The following is a 23,841-nucleotide window of genomic DNA, read 5'->3' on the forward strand; positions in this document are numbered from 1 at the left end:
TTTTTAATTTGAACAACAGAGAGACAGAGAGAGTGCATATCTGCTAGTTCACTCCGCCAAATGTCTTCAGTGGACAGGCCTGGACCGTGCCAAAGTTAGGAGCCAGGAATTCAACCTTGTTCTCTGATGTGGGTGGCAGGAATCCAAATACTTGAGTCATTGCTGCTGCCTCCTAGGGTTTGCATTGGCAGGAAGCTGGAGTTAGCACCTGGAGCCAGGCCTCGAACCCAGGTACTCTGATATGGTTGTGAATATCTTAACCACTAGACTGAATATTTGCCAACAGTGGGAGAGCCAGCGAAGGAGAAAGGGAGGACGTAAACAGCTACTGGGCACAGGGTGGCTACAGAGGCTACAGAAACGAATTCTGGGCTCCCTGCTCTGTTTCTGAGTGCATGATGCTTCTTGGTTCTGGACATCATCACATGTGTGGCCATCTGTTTAATGGCTGTTTGCATAGCTGGACCTTCCCTCCGTGAGGACAGGGGCTGTGTCTGGCTTGTTACTGTTCCAACCCCAGTGTTTGGCACACAGTGCATGCTCAAATCAATACCTGTTGATTCTGGCTGATTCTACAAAGTTCATAAATCTTTTTAAAATTACATATGCAAAAACACACACATGCATTTCTGTTAGAAAAATATTCCAACATTGCAGATGAGGCTACGTATCCTCTCGAGCCCACAGTCCCACGTACTGCCCTAATGGCAAAGTGGCCACAGCAATTGGTATGGCATAAATCCTTTTAGTGTTTAGTTTGTTTTCATTTCTCTGCAAATGTAACTATAGAAATATGTGGTATTGTTTTGGGACTTTTAACTGTTATTTTGAAATAATCATAGATTTATAAGAAGTTACAAAAATAGTACAGTGAGGTCCCTTGTACCCTTTACCCAGTTGCCCTCAGTGGTCACATCTTATATAACCTTATGATAATGTCAAAACCAGGAAGTTACACTGGTAAAAAAGTGGGCATAATTCTATGCCATTTTCTCACATATATGGATTTGTATTACCCCTACCATGATCAAGATATATAACTTGCTATCAACAAATCATTTTAATTATGGCATCATTTACCCTTTTACAGTCACACTTCTCCCTGTCTATTCCCAGCCAACCACTCTCCTCTTCTCTATTATTTTGTCATTTTGAGAATGTTGAATATGTGGAATCATACAATATTTGACCTCTGAATTTTTTTTACCCACTCAGCGAAATATCCTTGAGATTGAACTTCTTAAAACATAAATGACATTGTATTGCACCTAAGCTTCTTAACTGGAGCCTTTCTCACAGACACCTTTTCCTTTCAGTACATTCAGATGTGTTTAGCTCCTTTCAGTGATGTCGGACTCCACTGGATAACTCGTCACACTTTCCTGATCCCTCTATGATTGCTGCCTGCAGGGTCCTTTCCCTCCTTCAAGAACCAGTGCCTTTCCCAGGCTCCTCAGCACAGAGGCCCTCATCATGTGCTACTTAGCTACCCCTGGAAAGCAGAAGGAATGGCATTTGGGAGAGGGGGCTCAGAAAGTCTGCATAGGGAGTCACATTTTGGAGAAAAGCACCTCAGTCAAGTCTTACAGTTTCCGACTCTCTTTTATCTAGCCCTTCTGCTAGGAGGGGCTTGTGTCTCCACCATCCAGGGAAAATGAAAGCAGAGAAAAATGAGCAGGTTCTTTCCAGTTGCCCAGTCATGTCAGAGGATGATGCCCTAGCACAGCAGCGATTTCCACCCTTCACGCTCCAGAAGGGCATCCGCCACCCCCACACACCCCCACCGGGCAGAGGAGCATGTGAGAGAATGCCAGTCAGCCCTCTCCTGACCTCTACCGGGCGATGAATTGTGAGGGGTGACCCCCAGGCGTCTGTCATGATGAGGTGCTAACCCTAAAGGGCAATGATATAAAGAAACAGGTGGAAGTGGGACCTGAGAAAGCTTCCTTTGAGCTCCACTAAGCACACATGAGTTAGAAGCTGTCAGCTCCATCTCAAGGGAACCCTATCATGGTTTCCAGGCCAGAGAGCATTGGCAAGCTCCCAACCTTGAACTCCAGTACCCAGGCAAAACTGATTTGTACAGGCTTCAGGCCTGGACCTCACAAATTCCTTCCTTGCCTCCCCACCCTTCTCTTGCCACGCTCTGAGCCTTTTACACAAAATCCTGGGCCTGGTATCCATGTCTGGAAAGCTCAGAACTTTATTTAGAGTTTTCTTATTCCTTGGGAGAATAAAACTGGACTCATTTTAATAGACTAAACCAGGAATCTAAACTGAAAGCAGAGGCCATGTAAACAAAACCCTTTTATGTGGTGACTCCAAATGAGTTTATTGTAACAAAAACAGGACAAGTAAATAAGTGAGGTTTACAAATATAAACTGCAAAGTTGCTGAAGTGTGAGATAAATTGTCTAAGGCCCTTCTGTTTAAATTCGATGGCCTGGCATGTCTCCTTTTGAGTTTCTATCAGAGGGAATCTGGGGAGGAGAGAATGTTCTGTACAAGAGACAAGAATTTCCCTTTGTTGGGCCAACCAGTGATCTGATTAGGAGACCTCCTCAGTGGCTGCTCTGCCATCCCAAGGTGCTGAGAGCTACCTGGCTAGTGTAATATCACTTAAATGCCTCCACCCCCGTGACCCAAGAAAGCAATGCAGTGGTACATGGGGTAGGGAGTGGACCTTTAGAGGGCTGACCAGAAAAATCCCACCAGATGCCATGGTTACTCGAGAAATTTCACTCCTTTATCCACGAAGAGCAGAGGGTATGCCCAGCAGGTGGAATTCATTATGAAAATGGATGCCCTTGCCAGCAGCCTTGGTGACCTGGCATTCAACCACTGTCCCAGAGGAAAAAAAAAATCTAAACATAGCATGAGATTTCATCTGGGTGGGTCCAAGACAGTCAATTGGATTTAGAGGTGGGGGTAGGGGTCAAATCAGTACAAGTACTGTGGGCAGAAGGCAAAGAATGGGTGTGAGTTATGAGATAGCCTGTGTACTAAACTTTGAACAATAGGCTCTCATGGTTAGTAGCGAAACTCTGATTAGTGGCACTGGTATGCTTCCATATTTCCAACATGGACAACTTGAAGTTACCATGTAGCTTCACTTGGCTTCCAAAAGTTAAAAATTTGTCAGTCAGATCTCTCTAGCTGATTGCTGGGTGAAGTATTCGCTATGGCATATCACTGCCTGCATGACCCAGGACATGGGTCTTAGAAGGCTGGGGCTGGGGAAGAGGGATTCTAGGGTGAGAGTAGAGTGTCCTGGATTTCCTGCTACTTGGCCTGCCCTGTTCTACTCCCTAGTTGGATACCTAACTCAGTGCCTAGCACATAGTAGGGGCTTAATGCATTCCTGTTGGTACAAAGGTCTGTCAAATGCTGTAGTTAATAGGAAGAGCACCTACTGTGTGCTAGGCACTGTAGTAAGACTTTGACAGGAAGATTACAATTCATCTTCATGGAGGGCTTCTCACAATATGACAGCTGAGTCTCATGGAGGGCTGGTGTCCCTTGAAAACTTGGTTGCCAATAAGGTTACTTAGTACCTACCCCAAATCATGTTAAATGCACAGGGCCCAGGAAACCATCTAAGTAAGCCTCCTAGGTGGAATTTATTCAGGCTGAAACTTAGATCCACTGCTGGATGAGGTAGATTTTATTACTCTTACAGGTGAGGACACGAGGCTGGTGAATTTTAGCAAATTCTCGAGGGTTACAGGTTGAGGTAACTGCTTGTATCTAGGAAATCAGGTTCGGTCGGCCAGATGCTAATGCCCAGTAGTAGCCTAAATGGACTCTTAGAATACAACTGAATAAATGAATGCATGACAGATCTCTCCGCCGTGTGTGTACTGTGGAGTTGAAGAGTTGACAGTGCAAGCAGGGAAAGCCAGCAGGAGTCAGTTTTGGTAGTTTTGGGTGTCGTAGTGAGGCCTGGTTTGTTGCAGAGGATGGACATAGAAAGTAAGACACCATGATGATTAGCAGCTCTTCAGTGCTGTGCTCCGTGAGGTGCTTTCCTGCTCCTCTTCATTTGTGAACTTTATACCACAACCTTATTTAATCTGCAAAACTTCTCTGCAGGGGAGTAGAATGTGATGCAGAAAGAGTAACTCATCTGGTTCACCACTGGGAAGCAGAGTAGCTGAGCCCGGAATCCTAGTTTCTTTGAGTCAGTAGACTTAGGACTCAAAGCTATGCACAGTGAAGAGGGGATTTGAAGGCCGCAGGAGGGAGGGTGGAGGCCAGTTGTAGTAGTGGGATGCCTGCTCGTCCCAAACATGGAAACTTTGGCAAATGGTTGTAAGAAGTAGAGTGAAGGACCAACAGTTGCTACAATCACCAGAAAACAGAGCCTGTGGGTCTCCGGTTCTGGTAAAATGTCACTCTGCTGGGACATCTTAAGCACTTGTGTGGACATATGCTATCTGCTGGTGATGTGGTTTCCTTATAGCTCTTGGGTAGCCAGAGTCCCACAGTCTGTCTTAGCGAATGTCCTTGTGTAGGCCAGATGAGGATGGCAGCATCTGGTCTCAGAACTGAGGCATTTTCCTTGGAGATAAAAGTCATCATGGGCAATTAAAACTCATCATGAGTAATTAAAACTTCAGAGCGAAAGGAAGTGATTGCTGAATAATGTTCTCTCTGTGTCGTGTTTTCCTCCGCCTTCTCTTCATCTTCCCTCACTCGTTGTTTTGCACAGAGTTAATGGCAAAGTTATGAAAATAAAAGTCTTGTTGGCTACAAGAGGCACGTGTTTGCATGGTGGGGAAGACCGTCGTGGAGAATCTGCCTTCTTCCAGGAGGCTAGCCCTCCTTGGAATCATCCTTCTTGAACACAAGGGTTTGGAACCAACATGATGGAGTGTGATTAACAAGCAAGGCAATGTCTGTATAGAGGCTTTCATTAAATTGTGAAAGAGATTCTGGGGGTGGCAAGAAGATAGGACACTAAGCTAAGGCTGCAAAGGGCTCAACATCCAAATGATTCTGCCAAGGTCATGTTTCTTATTGACCTGCTGTCGTCTATAAAGCATAGGGGTGTGGAGAAAATGGACAATCTTCCTGCATCAACATTGGGACTGTAAATTGATAGTTTCTCTGGCGGGCAAGTTGGAAAAACGTCACAACCTTTGATGGGTGCCGACTGTCGACTGTTACGAACCATGAGGATTTTGGAGTTGCTTGTTTCTGCAGCATGATTTAGCCCCATGGTGACTAAAACAGTAGTAACGACTTAACATTTAGGCAAGAGGTAGTTGCACCTTCCAATAGAACCCTATACAGCTCTAAAATAAGAGGACAAGTCATATTTATTGATAGAAAAGCTCTCAGTGTTAGGGTTCTCCAAAGAATCTAGGGTGCTTCAAGAAGTTTGTGGAAAATGGAATTAAAAGATAATTTTGGCACAAAAATTTAAAATCTATGTATAGCTTTTTCACAATTTATATTTTCTCTGAACTTTTTTAAAGATCCCTCATATGCATGGATTTAAAAATGTTTTACTCCAAAATAAAACATGCCTGTTAATTCCATCCTTCCATGAATTCTTCAGAGTACCAGCATACTTCCCAAGATACATTTTTCAGTAGAAAAGGCAAGGCACCAGATAACTTGCCTGACATAAATCCAGTTTGGCAAAGCCATGGATGTAAACTGTAGCTGACCTTCTGATTAAAGAATTAGACTGCATGACATCTTCCGTCCTGTGACGTCGCGATTAGGCTTTACTCCTTTACCCCACGTTCCCGGGTCCCTGAGTCCTAGGTGGGCTCCTCCATGACTTTGGTTTCTCAGCAGCTCTAATATGAACAATACCAAAGCCTATAAAAGTCCCGTCTTTACTCTTGTCTCATGACACACAGAACATGTGGGATTCCCAGCACCATAAAGATCTCACCAGGTGCTGAAATGTGTGGAAAGTGGCTTCATGGTGATGTGTTTGGGAAGACAACTCCCCCAATTCCCTGTGTGGCTCCTTTTTATCCAGCCATTCATTATAACGTGTGGTTGCCCAGGATTTGTGAACAGGCATACTGCATTTTTTACGATATGTCATTTCACATAATTCTCTCTATCTCACATTGCACCCTAATACCACCACTACCACTAGTTTGAAAGTGAAGACTTAACTCAGTCTTTGGCAACCTCGCTCCTTCCCAATGGTGTTGACTGTCCATGTGACTGGTGTGTGGTTTTACAGTGGCTTTCTGAGTTTTCTTGGCATTGTGTAGGCTACATATGGGGTAGTTCATATCAGTGTTTTCTTGGGCCAGCAAGCATCTATTAGCAAGCTTGTGTGTTCCCAGCCCTAAGAAGACTTAAAGATTTTAAGGGGAGCACAACTACTATTAATAATAGTAAAATTGTACTAGTATTAAAATTAATGCCAGCTATCACTGAGTGTTCCTTGTGCTGGACCTATGTTTAACATTCCATGTACTTGGTCAAATTTAGCACTCACCAGATATATCCCTTTGAAAGAATGTGACCATCTGCATTTGTCAGATGAGAATGCTGAACATGAAGATACGAGGTCATCTAGTTAGGAAGGGGTAGTGCTGAGATTGCAATGCAGATATTTTGAACTAGAATAACTCACTCTTTGTCCATAGCTTGTTACTGGGGAGGCACATGCTTTAAGGTCACCCCCTCTCTGCATTGTGATCTTCTATTAAGTATGTAAGACCTAGGTCTCATTCAGTAGAGGAAATGGAAGCGAAGGGATCAAGAGATGTATTTTGAGGTCACACACACACACACACACACACACAAACAACCCAGCCTTGCTCTCTTTTGGTATCACCCAAAGTGAGATTGAACAGAGCTCAGGAGTTTGACCAGCTGCCCATGAGGTGCTGCTCCAGTCAATCAATGCACCAAGCACATCTTCAGTCATGCCTGTTAGGAACTTCACACGATTACGCAAGATGGCTTCCAAGGGGGATTTCCAAGGACCCATTCTTTCCCTTCAGCATAAGTCCTTTCTCATTCCCGCAAGGCTACCAAAAATAAAATCAGAAAAATGCCAGTGACTTAACAGCCCCGAGGCAGTTGGTCTGTTTCTCTTTGGCTTGAAGTTCCTCTCTCTCAAGAGCCAGTGTGGGAAGAGTAAAGAAGACCATAATTTTAGATAATTCTACCTTCCCTCTAGCTTGCAACCCCTTCCACAAGGCCACTCAAGCAGCCCAGTTGCCATGCCCTCAATTTCCACCACTCCAGTGAAATTCATAGTTATTTCCTTCTTCCAGGACCAGATCTAGACACGTTGGGATGGCTGACAAGATACTTGATAACCTACACCATGGTACCCCTTGCTGTTGCCACTGCCTCATGAACTACTCTTGCCCTTGCGTGTAGTTACAGAGTGCTACATTTTGATACACGTATATTATGTGTATTGACCAAATCAGGGTAATTAACATTTCCCCCTCTTTGTCATTACTTCATAATGGGAGCCTGGAGGTTCTCTCTTATTTGCTCAGAGAGTGTGTAATAGGTTATTGTGAATTACAGTCACATCACTATGCTGTGTAACACTGGGAACTTATTCTAAGTCTGACTTGGTACTCATTATCCCACTTCCTTTTCCTACTCTGTCCATCCCAGCCTCTATTAATTACTGTTGGATGTTTAGATTTAAGTTTTTCCTTAGCTTCCCTGTGTGAAGGAGAACATGCTCTAATTGTTTTTATGTGTCTGGCTTGTTTTGCTTAACAGAATGTCCTCCAGTTCCATACACACACACACCATGTTTCTCTGTTCTATTCATTGTTGATGCATACCTTGGTTGATTTCCTATCTTGGTTATTGTGAATAGTTATACAGTGCTCATGCAGATGCAGGTATCTCTTTAATATAACAATTTTATGCCTTTTAGAGATATACATAGTGTGAGTTGCTGGGTCTGTGGCAATTTATTTCTAATTTTTTAAGGAATCTCCATACTGTTTTTCATAGTGGCTGTATAATTTTATGTTCCCATTCAGTCCCATCAACATATGATCTCTAAGAAAATAGCTAGCCTTTACCTGTATGACTTCCCTTCTACCCAGAATTCTTCCTTCCAAATCATGATTGAGCGCCACTCTTTTTACTTTCTAAACCCAACTTACCATTTAGGACTAATTGGTAATGCCTGGAGTATATGTCCCCTCTACTACAAGTTCCCAATTCTGTGCTTTTTATTAAAATTGCCATGACACATCACACTATTTATTTGCTTATTTGATCCTTTTCCTGTGCTCTCTGATCTTTTTTATTTATTTTTTAAGATTTTATTTGTTTGAGAGGTAGGGTTATAGACAGAAGAGACAGAAAGAAAGGTCTTCCACATAATGGATCACTCCCCAAATGGCCACAGCAGCCAGACTGAGCCATTCTGAAGCCAGGAGCCAGGAGCTTCTGCTGGGTTTCCTACGTGGGCTCAGGGGCCCAAGCACTTGGGCCATCTTCCACTGCTTTCTCAGGCTGTAGCAGAGAGCTGGATTGGAAGTCGAGCAGCCAGACATGAACCGGTGCCCACGTGGGATGCAGGCACTGCAGCAGGAGGCTTAGCTTACTACTCCCCAGTGCCGACCCCTGATCTTTTGATTCTTACAAATCTGTCTGTACGAAGTTGCTTGGGAAAAGGGTCTGTGCCAGACAGGAATTCTTTCCTAGAAGGCTGCTGGCCAGTTGACCAGCTGACTTTCTTACAAGGTGTACCTGGACGGAGGGTAAGCTGTGGTTGTTTCTACTATATGTGGGGACAAAACCAAGGATTTTTAAAACACTGATTGGGTGCAGAGTGATACTGCAGTGGAAGGTGTAACTTGGGATCCGGAGGTATAACTCGCTCTTTTGTGTTTTCCACTCTCTGAAATGTATGTGTGTTTTGGTCAGGGTTGGGGGGGGGACCCAGGTATTTGTTTTAGTGGTTAGGATGTCACGTGGAACACCCACATGCCATATCAGAGGTTCTGGCTTTGAGATCTGGCTGTGTTCTTGCTTCTAGTTTTCTGCTAATCAATGCACATCCTGGGAGGCAGCCGGTGATGGCTCAAGTGTTTGGGTCTCTGCCATCCACATGGGAGATGTGGACTGAGTTCCAGGTGCCTGGCTTTTGCCTGATCAAGCCCCAGCTGATGAGTGAAGGAGATGAGAGTTTGATATCTCTCAATCATATTCTCTCTCTTTCTCTCTCTCCCTCTCTCTCTGTGTCTCCCCCTCCCTCCCTTTCAACTGAATAAAATTTAAATAAATGAACTGAGTTGCATTATTAAATTGCATTAAAAGGGAAGGAAGGTTACATATTGCTCTTACTCACTGTGTACCGCCAGCACCTCCTGAGACAATGGGTGCTGGACTGTGTGAAGAGAGGAGTTCAATGTATAGCTCACTCAAATGGTCACAAGTGCATGTTTCAGTTCTCTGGCCTTAGCTCTGATGTTTCCCTCCTCTGCAGCCATGGCAAAAGCTCATAGCCAGTTATCCCGAGGCTTGTATTTTTCCATGTTGAGTTTTCCTCCATGCTCCCGATGATGGAAACTTTTGCCTTCCCCCTGGGTTTCCCAGGCTCTCTACTCCTGCATGGACTCCACATGCTGCTCGTGCCTCCTGTTGTCTGCCTCCTGCCTTAGTTTCCCTCCTTGTCCTCCTTTTCTGGTTTTATGTGAATGCATCCCTTTTGGCAAGAGGCGGTGCTCCTCTGGCCATCCCCACCTTTCTGTCACTCTGGAGCATTCATAGCAGATCTACCGGCATCCACAACACCCCTGTCCCCTTGACCCTGTTGTAAACACATCCAGGCTACTGGTGGACCACCCCCGGGGCCCTCTTGGATAGTCTTGCCATCCATATTCCCTTGGGAAAGGTGACACAAAGAAGGCATTATGCCAGTCTCTGAGGCAGGCCCTTCCCACCATACTGCTGTTGTTGCTGTAAGGACGAGCTAAGAAAGGTTTATATTAATGCAAGTGCTTTTTGGAGTGGGGGTGTAAAACCAAACAACACGCGCTGCGGAAAGGCTGCAGGTGTGCCGCATGGGGAGGATTAACTCGGCCTCATTTCTGCAGTGACCGCCTGTGCTGCTCTCCTTGGAGATGCCTCTTTGTGGTATGGTTTGCTTTGTTGAGCAAGGGCCACTTTTGGAAAGGTCAGTGTGCTGAGTGTCCATCTTTCTGTCCACCTCTGTTTCTATTTTTTTCTCTCTCTCTCTCACACACACACATGATGTTTTCAGCTTCTTAGGTGAGATAAGAAGTGCTCTGAACAATGAAGAGGCTGTGTCTGAAGTCTGTTGGGCACTCCATGCTGCTCTAGAGAATTATCTCAGTGGACAGATTAAATCCAAAATAGTTATAGGCTGGGGCATGTTGGCAGAAAAATCTGAGAGTGCATAGGCCTATAGGTTGACCTCCCATGCTGTATGGTAGCTGGAGTGTGGCTGTCTGGGAGCTGGTGCCCTCTCTGGGCAGATCTGCCCACTCCTTAAACAGTTGTTCCATCAAGTGTGCACTCCAACGCCTGGCCCCTGCAGAGTAACCCTATGTGGACCTTAACCCACTGATAGGCAGTTCATTTCATGGAGGAGTTTGGCCAACACGTATGGGTTGTCATTGGTCCATATTGTGCCCGTCAAGAGCAGGGTGCTGAGTGTGCCTGTGTGTACGTGTGTGTGTGTGTGTGTGTGTATTCATGTTTCAGTGTGCAACTAAAGTGCTCTGGCTGCAGTGGTTCTGCAATGGGGTATTTTCTACCCAGCCAAATGTAGACACCCAGATTTTGATTCTGTGTGTCTGGCAGCGCCTTGGCTTGGCCTACAACATATTCCCTTCCAGCTGTAATGTAATGTTCCCTCTAACTTGGCAAGACCAGGAAAAGAGCCCCAATATTCCAATGGCAGGAGTGGGTGCCTGTGAGTCTCACTCTCTCCTCCACCAGAGAAGAGATCTGCCCTGCCACCTTCAATCCTCCAACTTCTCTTGGAAGGCCCTTCAAAGGGTGGCAGCTTGGGGCTTACATGTGTGCAAAAGCTTCATTGCCTTTGGCCTATGGGGGCTGGGCTATGGTGGACCCTCCCCCACAATGGTCCATTATTCTATCCAGAGACCAACAGACAGGCGAGTGGGAGCTGAGCAAAGTCAGGCCCTCTGTGGGAAGATGAAAGCTCCCTTCCTTGGCATCTTGACCGTAGCTCCACTTTAGACTAAAGATGCCTGGTGGAGGCTCACATCTTTGATGAAGCCAGTGGCTCAAAGGACATTGTACAGCACCCACAGAGGTAGGTTCAGGGCCAAGACCCCTCTAACATGAAAGCCTGGAAATAAGAAAATGCCAGAAACTGGGAAACCTCTTTCAGTAGTTTGCCTTTCTCATGTCTTCAGGACCAAGGAGTGCATTAGGGCCTCTCTCCTAAGACATAAAGCTGTTACGTCACCACTGAGGACACCATACATGTGTATGATCAATTTAGCCATTGTGGTCCTAGGGGTAACATAACAGGAGCTTGGCTAACCTTGAGTGTCAGCCGCTGGATCCCTGGCCTGGTCTCCATTCTATTTACTGCTTCCTGAAGCTCATCTCTGTTGAGTTCAGGACCTTAGTTCTAAGAGGCCTGTGGTCTCTGTGTTCGTCTGCACACAGCTTTTTTCCAATCTCCCTCCTGATTTCAGTATGCTAAGCAGGTCTCTGGGGAAGGCAGGAAGAGACAGTCTTTTGTTTACCCCAGTCACATCCAGATAAACAACCATTAGCGTTGTGCAAGTCCTGTCCAGGGAAGGCCTTGTTCCTCATCTCTTTGCGAGAAATTCTGGCTTCTTTTTCTTTTTTAAAAATCATCTTGCTGATCTCAAACCCCTGGATTCTTTGTAGCCCTCTGTTCCAACCAACCTGAGTTACTCAATAATACCCACAACTAACTGGTTCTTAATCCAGAGTGTGTTGAAAAGTCACCCAAGGGGATATTGAAATGCACTCTCCAGGCTTTACACCCAGATTTTGATTCTGTGTGTCTGGCAGCGCCTGGGAAACTCCAATCTCTTATCACCTTCAGTGAGTCCTATAGAGGTGGTCACCGGATACCAGTGGGTAGGTCACTGCCCTGCTCTCTCCAAAGCTTGGTGCTCTGGGTTTGGATGTATTTATGCTGTTAACAGCTGTGTGATTTGGAGAGAGTTATTCAAATCTGCCTTATCTGAAAGGCAGTTTTCCCATTTGGAAGAATCATGAAAGCCATAATGCCTTCAAGGAAAGACATGAGCATTAAATGATGTAGTGTGTATTAAACCCTTAGCATGGCACCAAGGACCTAGTAAATGCTAACATATATCACAGGCTGCCCTTGCTAATGTTACTGTCACCATATTGATGGGTAGAACTTTTGAGGTGGCTTCTCAGCCCCAGATCTTTCTAATTTGAAAACCCATTCCCTCGTCTTCACAGCATTGCTGCCATGCGTTCTATAACTCATTAGTGGCTCCCCCTCCTAAAATAGCCACCTCTTAACTTTCTGTGGGTTCTTCTAATTTGCTCTGCTCTGTCTCTAAAAGATTTGTCGCAGCGGCATCCTCATTAGCCTCTTTAGGACATAGGCTGACTTGTTTGAAGAAGAGTTCCTGCAAGGCGCGTGTTGCTTGTTCGGAAGTGATGGAATTTTCATTAGGGACATAGACTTGTATAGTACACACTGAAAGCTATGAAGCTAATGACCTCTCACCTGTCTTCACCTGAGGCAAGACTGAGTCCCTTGACCCTAGGCAAGGATTCTTGAGTACAATTCGAAGATACCCACCTGTTTTGTTTCATCCCCTACCTCCTGCTGTGTGTGACAGTGGGAGGTCTGCGGGTTACCTTAGCTGGAATGCAGACTGGAATACCTTCAGCCCCAGATTTCAAAGCTCACTGTTCAGAAGGGCCTTTCCAACAGGATCTGATCTGTTGGCCTTTATGGGGTGCTGTTAGTTTGTCCATCTTAGCTGCTGTGGGTGGCTCCACTGTCCACACCTATAGCTGATTGGAAGGGCACCATCCCACCCTCCACCATCTTCCACACAGTTGAGGTATGAGCCCAAGTGATGGGAGCATTCTCACCCACACAGCTCTTTCCTTTGCTGCTGTTTTCTGTTCATCTGTTCTCTTCATACTGAAATGCCAACATCAGTTTCTGGGAAACACCTCTTTCTTGTCATATGGATTTTTCCTCTTAAGATAAGCTCTATATAGAGAAAAGAGCTTTTTCCCACAGCTCACATGAACTCCTTAGACTCTGTATTGGCTTTGGAGACCAGAGTTGCCAAGTAGGGTTGGTTCACCTTGCTTTCCTCTGTGTGTGTGGTCATAAGTAGGTCCCCTTTGCCTTACCCCTCCTTCTACTTCTGCCTTTCACTGTATTCCACTATTGTCTTAGTATCTTAAATGATCATATTCATTCATTTTTGTACTTGTTTATTGCTTCTCTTGCCTTACTAAGCTATGGGATCTATGAGAAGTTTTACTTTGTCTTGTCTTCCTGTTTTGTTGTACAGAATTGGGCGTGGTACATTGAAGATACTAATTTTAAATGAATGAATGAAGTAAGAAAAGAAGCAGAATCAGACATCTGTGAGGTCCCTTTCTAAACGCCATGTTTAATATCTTCACTGATATCCCAGTATTCATTTCATACAGGGATTTTGTGCAAACAGCATCCCAGATTGAGGCCAGAGGGGACAAATCTCCTACCAATAGAGAAACTCTACTCTAAGGATGAGGATGGTGTCCTCTGAGGCAGAAGAGGTATGATTGCAGGGACACCAAGAATTGTATCGAATCTTCATAATCACTGTCCAACTTTCTGGGAAGGAGCAAAAGCAATCTTTCAGCTGAGAGTAAGAGTAAACTGTGGCTGGCGCCGTGGCTCAATAGGCTAATCCTCCGCCTTGCGGCGCCAGCACACTGGGTTCTAGTCCCGGTCGGGGCTCTGGATTCTGTCCCGGTTGCCCCTCTTCCAGGCCAGCTCTCTGCTGTGGCCAGGGAGAACAGTGGAGGATGGCCCAAGTGCTTGGGCCCTGCACCCCATGGGAGACCAGGGGAAGCACCTGGCTCCTGCCTTCAGATCAGCGCAGTGTGCCGGCCACGGCAGCCATTGGAGGGTGAACCAACGGCAAAGGAAGACCTTTTTCTGTCTCTCTCACTGTCCACTCTGCCTGTCCAAAAAAAAAAATATATATATATATATATAAAATAAATAAAAAAGAGTAAACTGTATCAGGAGGAGATGTTTACTTCAATTTCCACCAAGAAACAAGAGGTAGAGAATAGATTAGGTACTGAGATGTCTTAGGGAGCTCAAATTTTTGGAGCTCATGAATCAAAGAGGAGAGGAGGCCATTGGGTTATAAAGTGGAGGCTGAAGGTGTGCCTCGTGACATGTCTCCGGCACTTGTAGTAGAGGTGTCTGTGTCTGTTGCGTTAGCCCACTGACAGAAGTCTAGCTTCATATTCTGGGGAAATAAGAGGCGCAGAAGCAGACCCTGGCCCAGGTCCAGAAGCTGTTGTGGGCACTGGCCATGCCTGGCAAGTAGGACACAGCAGGGCTGTTGGACACTGGCCTGGAGAACCCAAGGGATATTTCTGGGCTGAGTTCCCATGCTGGGTGAGGGCATAGGAAACAACCTGGATGCAGAGGGGCCAAGCTGAAAGGTGTGGGCTTCACCCTGAAACAAACAGCTCAGGAGCTGGAGAAGTCAGGGAGGAGCTGTTCCTGAGGCCTTGGATGAGGGTGAGTCTATTGTGTGCCTATGAGTGAACAGGGAGCTGTTAAAAGCCCTGAGCTGATTTGGACAAATAAAGATGAATTTCTGTGGCTGCTTGTGTGTGCTTCCTCCAGCGAGACCATCCACCCCTGGCTGAACCTCCATGGGGCTCCTTGGCCACCATGTGTAATGCTGAGTGCATGGGTCTGGAAGGAAGCACTGTAGTGGTCCTGTGGTCCTACTCTTGGAGTTTATCCAGAGTTCTCCCAGGACACTTCTTTAGGCAGTGGGAGAAGTCCCCTAAAACCACTTAACTGAGCACAGTGACAGGTAGCAGTTCAAGATGTTTTTTGCAACTCAATTGAGATGCATTTGCTACTGTGTACAGCCCCGAGACCTGTGTTTTATCTGGGCACAGCAGAGAACAGCCTCCAGGTTTTTCATATTTGACTTCTCCCACACTCGTAGCCCAGTGGGCAGCTTTCACTTGAAAGTTAGAAAACATTCCAGCCCTTGCCTGCTAGTGGGACTCCTGATACGCCTCATAAACTATTCATAAAACCAAATGATTCCAGCCCGAGTTTCTTCCCTTCTTCTTGCTTGCGGTTTATTTTCTACCACCCTCTTCTGCCCACACCAGTCTCCTGGTTAACCCTCAGGGGACATCCTGATGTGGCTAATGTGGACACAGCTCTGCGTGTCTTCTGTTCTCTTCCACCTCAGTCTCCTCTGGCTGTGACACTGATCCTTTTGTACAACTGGCTGTTCCCTTCCCTGCCTGGTGTCAATGGCATTTGGAACCCTTTTCAAAGGTTGGTGCCAGTGTCAAATACTGGAGTGCTGCTTGAAGTCCTACCTAGCTGCTCTGCTTCAGATCCAGCTCCCTGCCAATGTTACTGGAAGATAGCAGAGGATTGCCCAAGGGCTTGGGCCCTTGCCACCCACACAGAGACCTAGAAGAAGTTAACAGGCTCCTGGCTTCGGCCTGGTCCAGCCTTGCCACTGCAGCCATTTGCAGAATGGATGGAAAATCTCTCTCTCTCTCCCTCTTTCCCTCCCTCCTTCCCTCTTTATTGATTTTTTTTACAGATTTTATTTATTTATTTGAGAGGGAGAGCCAAAGAAGGTCTTCCATCCTCTGGTTCACTCCCCAAATGGCCGTGATGGCTGGAGTTGAGCTGATCTGAAGCCAGGAACCAGGAGCTTCCCCTGAGTCTCCCATGTGGGTGCGTGGGCCCAAGCATTGGGCCATCTTCCACTGAAGATGGCCATAGCAGAGAGCTGGATTGGAAGAGGAGCAGCCAGGACTAGAACCAGCACCCATAGGGGATGCCTGCGCCGCAGGTGTAGGATTAACCTACTCTACTACAGTGCCGGCCCTGTTACTCTGTTTTTTAGATAAATAAATAAATGAATCTTTAAAAAGAGAAAAAAGAGTTGGCTTTCTGCTGTGAGCCCTTGCTCCAGATATATAGTGCCTCGGAATGCTTGGCCAGACATTTGACCGTGTTGCCACAGGATGTCCAGGTTATTCCTCTGTTCCCTAACACAGGATGTCACTTTGAAAGAAAGGCCACTGGTCTTGGGACTAAAAACGAGGACTGCAGTTCGCACATTCTTCCTGTAGCCAGTTGTAAGCTTGGTGACTAGGGAGAATTTGCAGCAAAATTATAGGAATGTGCAGACCTGGATTCAAAGGCTAGCTTGGTCATTTTCTTGCTGAATGAGCTGTCTAAGCCTTAGTTTTATTTTGCCATCCATCTGTCCTCCTATCCATCCATTGATCCATCCAGTTATTAATTAGCACAAAGCGCGGGAAATTAACTTTTTAGGCACAGAGGTCTTATATACGCCCCCAAAAGAAAGCAACGGTCTTCCAAATGTCTAGTTCATTAGTTGGAAACTGCGGTTTAAATCGGGTATTGTTTAGAGGTCACTTTTTGTATTAAATGTTGTGAGCCCATCAAGTTTTGAGAAGCAGCTGACAGGAAGTAGCTTGTTGAGTTTTACCCTGCGTTTTTAATGCTCCCATCTGCCAGACCATGTTACAAATATTTCAAAATATTCGGATCCTTTTCTTGAGTAAATCCCCAGAGTTAAAACAGACTTTGCATTATTCAAAGCATCGTAGGGGAAGGGTGGGTGAGGAGGAAGACCTTGTGTTAAACATTTATGTCTCACCGCTGAATCACGAACGTAACCCATCTTTACTAAAACCTCTCCAAATGGTTGGAATACATTTCATACAATAAGTCTATTTTTCCCTCCCTCCCGAAAATATACAAAAGCAGGTGTCTAGACTTCCTGGTGTGTAGAACATTTTTTTAAAAGCCCAGCTCTATTTTTAATGTTTACTTGTTTTCAGGTGCAGCTAGGGTTGTTAAGAAAACATTGACGCAGCTTCCCAGAGATTGCTGTTGCCTTATAGCAGTTGCCAAGGCTTTGTGGCCATTTCCAACCTCTGCTGCTATGACTCAGGAGTTGAGAGCTTGAATCTTAGAACCGGGGGATCTAGCTTTGAATCTTGAGTCTTCCACTACCTAGGAGCATGACCCTGGGCAAGTTCTTTTTATCTCTGAGACCAGGCTTCTTGTTCATAGACCTTAATGATGGTACCTACTGCTAGGGCTGTTTTGAAGAACAGGTGGGAAAGTGCTTGTAAAAGTAGTTATTAAAGAGTTGGGCATATGTTGAGCAGTAAGTTATTGTTATTGTTAGCATGACTACCAGGTTCAGTGATATAGATGTTGTTTTTATTTTGAGGGGATTTTCAGCACCAATATCTATCATCAAGACTCAAAAGTATAATCTTTAATCACTTTTTGTTAATTAGTCTCCTTTTGTTTTACCAAGGTTCGTTTTCTGCCCTTCTCTGTTGAACTTAAAACCTTTATGTACTGAATCATGCAAATTTCTCTGCCTTCTTTTTTCCAGTTGACTTAGGATGATGAAATAATGCACCATGGTGTGATATGTGAGTCTGAAAGACTCAAAAAGCATTTCTGGGCAGGACTAGATTTGAGTAGAAAAACATGTTGGGGGCCAACACTGTGGCACAATGCGTTAAAGCCCTGGCCTGCAGTGCTGGCGTCCTATATGGGTGCTGGTTCAAGTCCCAGCTGCTCTACTTCCAATCCAGCTCCCTGCTAATATGCCTGGGAAAGTAGCAGAAAATGGCCCAATCCCTTGGGCCCCTGCACCTACATGGGAGACCAGGAGTGGTCTCCTGGCTCATGGCTTTGGATCAGCTCAGCTCCAGCTGTTGTGACCATTCAGGGAATGAACCAGTGGGTGGAAGACCTCTCTCTGTAACTCTTTCAAATAAATTTTAAAAAGTGTAAAGAAAAAAATCTCTTGTACTTAAGACTTCTTTCACATGGCTTAGAAAGAGCTTTCAATATAATGCCTGTAGCTTGTATATATGTAGAAGACACAAATAAGAGAAACCACTTAATATCATTAACCAAAGATTTGAATTCCTTCCCTCCTTCTTGAGGGATGGCTATTACTTAATGTGGCACCTCACAAGCAATAGAAGTTATTTAAACACAGTTAATTAAATGCCTGTTGCATGTTGGACATGGCCCTTTAATCAACACCTTGGTCCTTTACCTCAGGGTCAGCAGTCATGGAAAGGTCTTTCTCAAAAACCTGTAACTATTTTGTCTAGAAAAAGATGTATTCTAGATATCCCAAAGCACTTTAGCCTCTCTTTTCTTTGGCTTGGTATAAATTAGGGATTGGGTTGATGATGAAACTCTTTGGTCATCTGTAAAGCAGAAAGCTCCATCTTAGAAGCCTGACCCTCATCTTTTCTTGTACTCCGGCCTCTCCCTACCATGCTTTTCAAGTCTTTAATGCTGCCACACTTCCAAGAGGCCTCTGCCTCAATGTTCCCATCACTGGAAAGGATCAAGCAGCTGTTCTCTTGACAGGCTTCATTTCTGCTAATGCTTCAGCTGTTGGGTAAGAACTTACCCTATTGGTTTACTCTCCTATATGGACCTCCTGGTCTGCCAGACACAACAGTTCTGAGTGATGGTTATGGTGCTTATGAAGATTGGTGACATCTAAGGTTATTCACCTCATTGGGTTTGAAGGATCTGCTTACCTGAAGTGAGACATTCCTAGAAGAGTCAAAAGAAGGATTTTTTTTCTGTCCTAAAATATTTTATTAATCATTGGATATGTGATAATAAACAGGATTGGTTACAATTCACTAACCACAGGTGGCCATTTAAACTAACCTCAGTTAATTAAAATGTAAAATTACATTCTTTAGTCATGCTAGCCCCATGTTGAGTACTCAGTAGCCAGGGTAGTTAGTGGCTACCATTGTGTCAGTTTAGAAACAGAACATCTCCCTGTGTATTAGTCAGTGCTGATCCAGACAGATGTATGAATAAGCCAATACCAATTACAAAAGAGCATATTGCATGCTATTAACAGACATACCGGCAGCTGTGGGAACCCTTGGGGTCTTTCTGTATTGTATTAGATTCCCTTGGTTGTAAATGATGGAAAAACAACACTATCAGCATTTATTGATGTAATAATATAATTTAATGAATCACTCCAAAATTCGATGGTTTAAAGTCAAAAGCATTTATTAACTCATTAGTCTGTAGACCAGAGTTATACTGGGCTTAGTTGGCTGGTTCTTCTGGTCTTGAGTGAGCTCATTTACTGTCTTGTGGTTAGCTGACGATTGGCTAGGGCCACATTGGCAACTGGATCTTGTATGTTTCCTTGTCCATCAGTCTAGCTCAAGAATTTTCCTATGGCAATAACGGAAGTGTAATAATGAGCCAGTCCTATCATGTGAACACATTCAGAGTCTCTTTGCCTGCTAATATCATAATTGCTAAGTCACAAAGCCAGCCCAAATTCATGGGGTTGGGAGATAGATTCTTCCTCTTTAGAGAAAGACATGCATCTAAGAAGGAGAGTAGAATAAGAGGTAGAACTGGATTAATCTACTATACCACTTCAAACTGAAACTGACTTCATTTTAGAAGGTCATATATTGTTTAGCTTATAAAATTCAGAAGAGTAAGAGTAGTCTAGCTTCAGCCATGTTGGGACATAGGCACTCAAATAAAGTGATTAGTAATCTGTCATAATCTCTCAGTTCTGCCAACCACTGGGTTGGTTTCTTTCTTAAGCAGTCTTTCCGCAAGTGAAAGCAAAGATAGTCCCAAACAGTTCTAAACTCATTTCCCTTGCTTTTTTTATTTTAAATTTTATTTTATTTATTTGAAAGACAGAGTTACAGAGAGAGGCAGAGATAGAGGTTTTCCATCCGCTGATTCACTCCCTAAATGGCTGCAACAGCCGGAGCTGAGCTGAGCTGAAGTCAGGAGCCAGGAGCTTCTTCCAGATTTCCCATAGGGATGCAGGGGCCCAAGCACTGGGGCCATCTCCTATTGCATTCTCGGGCCATAGCAGAAAGCTGGACTGGAAGAGGAGCGCCCATATGGGTTGCTGGCACTACAGGCTGGGGCTTTGACCCACTGCACCACAGCACCGGCCCCATCATTTCCCTTGCTTTACAACCCAGCATGAAATGTCTTGGATTGGTCCATTGCACTGGTGTGGCTCATGCACCCCTCTATGAAGCAATCCCTTCAGCCTGGGACTGAGTGCTCTTACTGGCCAGATATGTGCAGACCCGTGTAGCCAGCGAAGAGAAGAAATGAACGAGAAGATTCTCCTGAGGAGCATTGGCATGCTTTTTCCAGAAAGGGGTTAATAGGCATTCGGAGTGGAAATGAGAGATTTGCACCACGAGCGATTGTCAGGAAGGATCATGTGTATGTTCCATGCAAAGATGCTGCAAGGGAGGAAACATAGAGCTGAGAGTAGGCATGAGACCCTGGGAGAGCTGAAAGAAGTGCAGTCTGTGGTAGAGAATGCAGAAAAGGGGAAAAAGGGAATGAAGGAGAAAAGACAAAGACAAACAGGAGATCAGATGAGAGAGTAAAAGGAAAGGAAAATAGTAAAGAGAAGCAGATAAACAAGAGATGAGGAGGGAGGGAAGGATTGAGTGAGGGAGAGAGAGAACGTGTTCTGAAAGACTGTAACCAGAGTAGAAAGTCCTCCCTTCAGTGTCCTCAACTCTGTGATAAGCACTAAAAAACTATCCTGTCACCTGGGGCTGCCATTTCAGCTATCTAAGATACAAATGCACTTTATGGCCCTCCCAGGGATGTGAAACACTCGAGATTCCGAGGAAAGGAAGCTTCTGTGTAAGTCCCTGTATAGACAGTACTGTGTCCCTAACCTTTTAAAGGCATTAACTCTCGCAAGACACTGAAAATAGGCTGTAGAAAAGAAAGAGAATCTCAGTCCACACACTAAAATGCAGAGATACTCCATTTTGTTTTAATTGACCAAAGGTTTAGGTTTCTGAGCTGAACTTTGAGTTTCCCTTGGGAAATCCATTCTATTCCTTCATCCATCCGTCCATCCATCCATCCATCCGTTCATCCACCCATCCATACTGTTACATCCTGGCTGTCTCCTGAAATTACTTGTGGTTTAAGACATAAACACATATAAAGAAATAATGAAAAGACCAGATTCAGAATAGGAAATTGGGTCCATGTAACGTGAAGAGACATGTGGTGGTGATGGTTTAGAGTCTGAGAGACTGTGAACCCTTCATGGACAGCAAGGATATCTTCTTCATCTCAGTTCCTGGGAAGTACTTGGTGCCATGTAGGAATGAAGAATTTATTTATGAATGGATATATAGGTTATAGTATATATATAGGTTATAGTAGCTATAACCTGTCAGATGCCTCTTTCATCCCAGGTATATTATTTTATATATGTATAGTTATACATTTTGCATACTTCATTTTTCTTAATCATGCTTTTAGTATTCTACTTAAGGAAATTTTCAGATGGGCAAAAATATTGGAAACATAGTATAGTGATTATCATATTTTCACATGTCATTTTAAATCATTGCAATAATTCATCGTGAGATCGAGACTATTCTCATTTTATGTGTGGGGAAATGGAAGGTCAGCAAAGCAAGGTTCACATCGCTGTGGTTGCATTGGTGGTGAGCGGTAGGGGTGGGGCTTAAACTCTCAGATTTCTTTGACTTCTTAATTCCCCTGCTTCCCCTATGTAAAAACACCTCTTGATAAATGACCAAGCCTGGATTTCACCCCTAGCCAGTGGTCTTTGGCTATATATGTCATTTGACTCCACTCATTCTTCCTTTTCCCTTTCATACCCGATATTCCTTTTCTCAGAAGAGATACCTGAGTGCCGGAATGTACACCATTCCAATCTTCAGCAGCGCCAGCATAGGATTCAGAAGGCCCACAAGCTGAACCAAAAGGCAATTTTACTGTCTCCCCTGTGCCTGGCACACAGCAGGTCATCATAAATGTTTGTACATGGAAGTGAACAAATCTTGCCACCGACTGGATTGCTGAGGGCAGTGAGCTGGACAGCCCATATTTCAATCTCCCGAGCACGTGAGCACGTTTGTAGACTTCCTGCTGTGTGTCAGGCACCATGGTATGTGCCCCACCATGTGAGTTCAGACCTTAGTTCAAATGTTGCCTCCTTGAACAGCTCTCACTTCACCCTCATCACTCAACTCTTTCACCTTTCTTTATTTTTGTCACAACTTGAAGTATTATATTTTTTGTCTACTTGTTTATTTTAGCTCCCTCAACCAACGCACACTGTATAAAATAGTGCAGGAGCAAGAACTTGATCTGTCTCAAAGAGGAGGCACAGTCCCCAGAAAATAATAAATATGCAATAAATATTTATTTCATGATAACCTAGATTATTCAGATTTTCTACAAACCTGTAATGCGACACCCAGGATCTGTCAGTAAGCATTTTTATTTTCTAAGTATTGTTCATTTGCTGTATGCAGCATACTACGTGAGTTGAGATAAATTTTTTTATCTGGTTTATATCTCCTAATAACTTATAAAGGCTGGACTTATTATTTACATTCTGCATTTGAGAAAAATGAGGCACAGAAAGGATAAATGACCTGGTTCGAGTCACACAGCCCGTAAATAGCAGAGGCGGGACTTAAACCAGGCCAATCTGACTCCCTCTGTCTTCTGTTCTTGAGAGCTCTTGGACATGCAAGTCAAACACGGACAGTTGAATACCAGGGGTTCTGACTGGATGGTTGTGAGCAGCCATCTTTCCTGATGCATAAGGAGAAAAGAGTTCAGGAAGAGTTCCTGTTTGTCGTCCTTTGACATTTCACTGACCAATGCCCAGGCTCAGGAATGCGCAGTGGAGAATGAAGGACAGGGCACCACACTAAGCCAGAGGAAAGACTTTAGGAACCATCCCAGGTACCACCTGAATAGAGAATCCTGGGAGCAGCTGGGAAGCACAGACTTGACCCTATCGTTTTCTTTTTTTAAAGATTTATTTATTTACTTGCAAGGCAGAGTTACAGAGAGGCAGAGAGAGAGAGAGATCGATTGATCGATCGATCGATCTTTCATCCACTGGTTCACTCCCCAAATGGTCGTAATGCCCAGGACTGGGCCAATCCAAAGCCAGGAGCCAGGAGCTTTGGGTCTCTCACATGGTGCAGGAGCCCAGGCAGTTAGGCCATCTTCTTTTTTGCTTTCCTGGATGCATTAACAGGGAGTTAGATCAGATGTGGAGCAGCTAGGACTTGAACTGGCACCCATGTGGAATGCTGGCACTACAGGTGGTGGCTTTACCTGCTACGCCACAGCACCGGCCCCTTGACTCTACATTTTCTTTCTTTTTAAGATTTATTTATTTTGATTGAAAGTCAGAGTTACACAGAGAGAGGAGAGGCAGAGAGAGAGAGAGGTCTTCCATCTGCTGGTTCACTCCCTAGATGGCTGCAACAGCCGGAGCTGCGCTGATCTGAAGCCAGGAGCCTCCTCCAGGTCTCCCACATGGGTGCAGGGGCCCAAGGACTTGGGCCATCTTCCACTGCTATCCCAGGCCATAGCAGAGAGCTGGATAGGAAGTGGAGTAGCTGGGACTTGAACCGGTGCCCATATGGGATGGCGGCACTGCAGGTGGCAGCTTTACCTGGTAGCTACAGCACTGACCCCGACTCTATAATTTTCTATCTGTG

At 44.8% G+C, this 23,841-nt stretch overlaps 1 long non-coding RNA gene across 1 annotated transcript in view; it reads left to right on the forward strand.

Moving 5' to 3' along the window:
* LOC127492328 (uncharacterized) overlaps positions 1-23,841 on the forward strand; it is a 130,816-nt gene that overhangs the window by 105,761 nt on the left and 1,214 nt on the right. The gene's annotated exons all lie outside the window — the stretch shown is intronic.

The sequence above is a fragment of the Oryctolagus cuniculus genome, chromosome 10, assembly GCF_051225735.1.
Source record: "Oryctolagus cuniculus isolate XC-2025 breed Fujian yellow rabbit chromosome 10, ASM5122573v1, whole genome shotgun sequence".
Lineage (NCBI taxonomy): Eukaryota > Metazoa > Chordata > Mammalia > Lagomorpha > Leporidae > Oryctolagus > Oryctolagus cuniculus.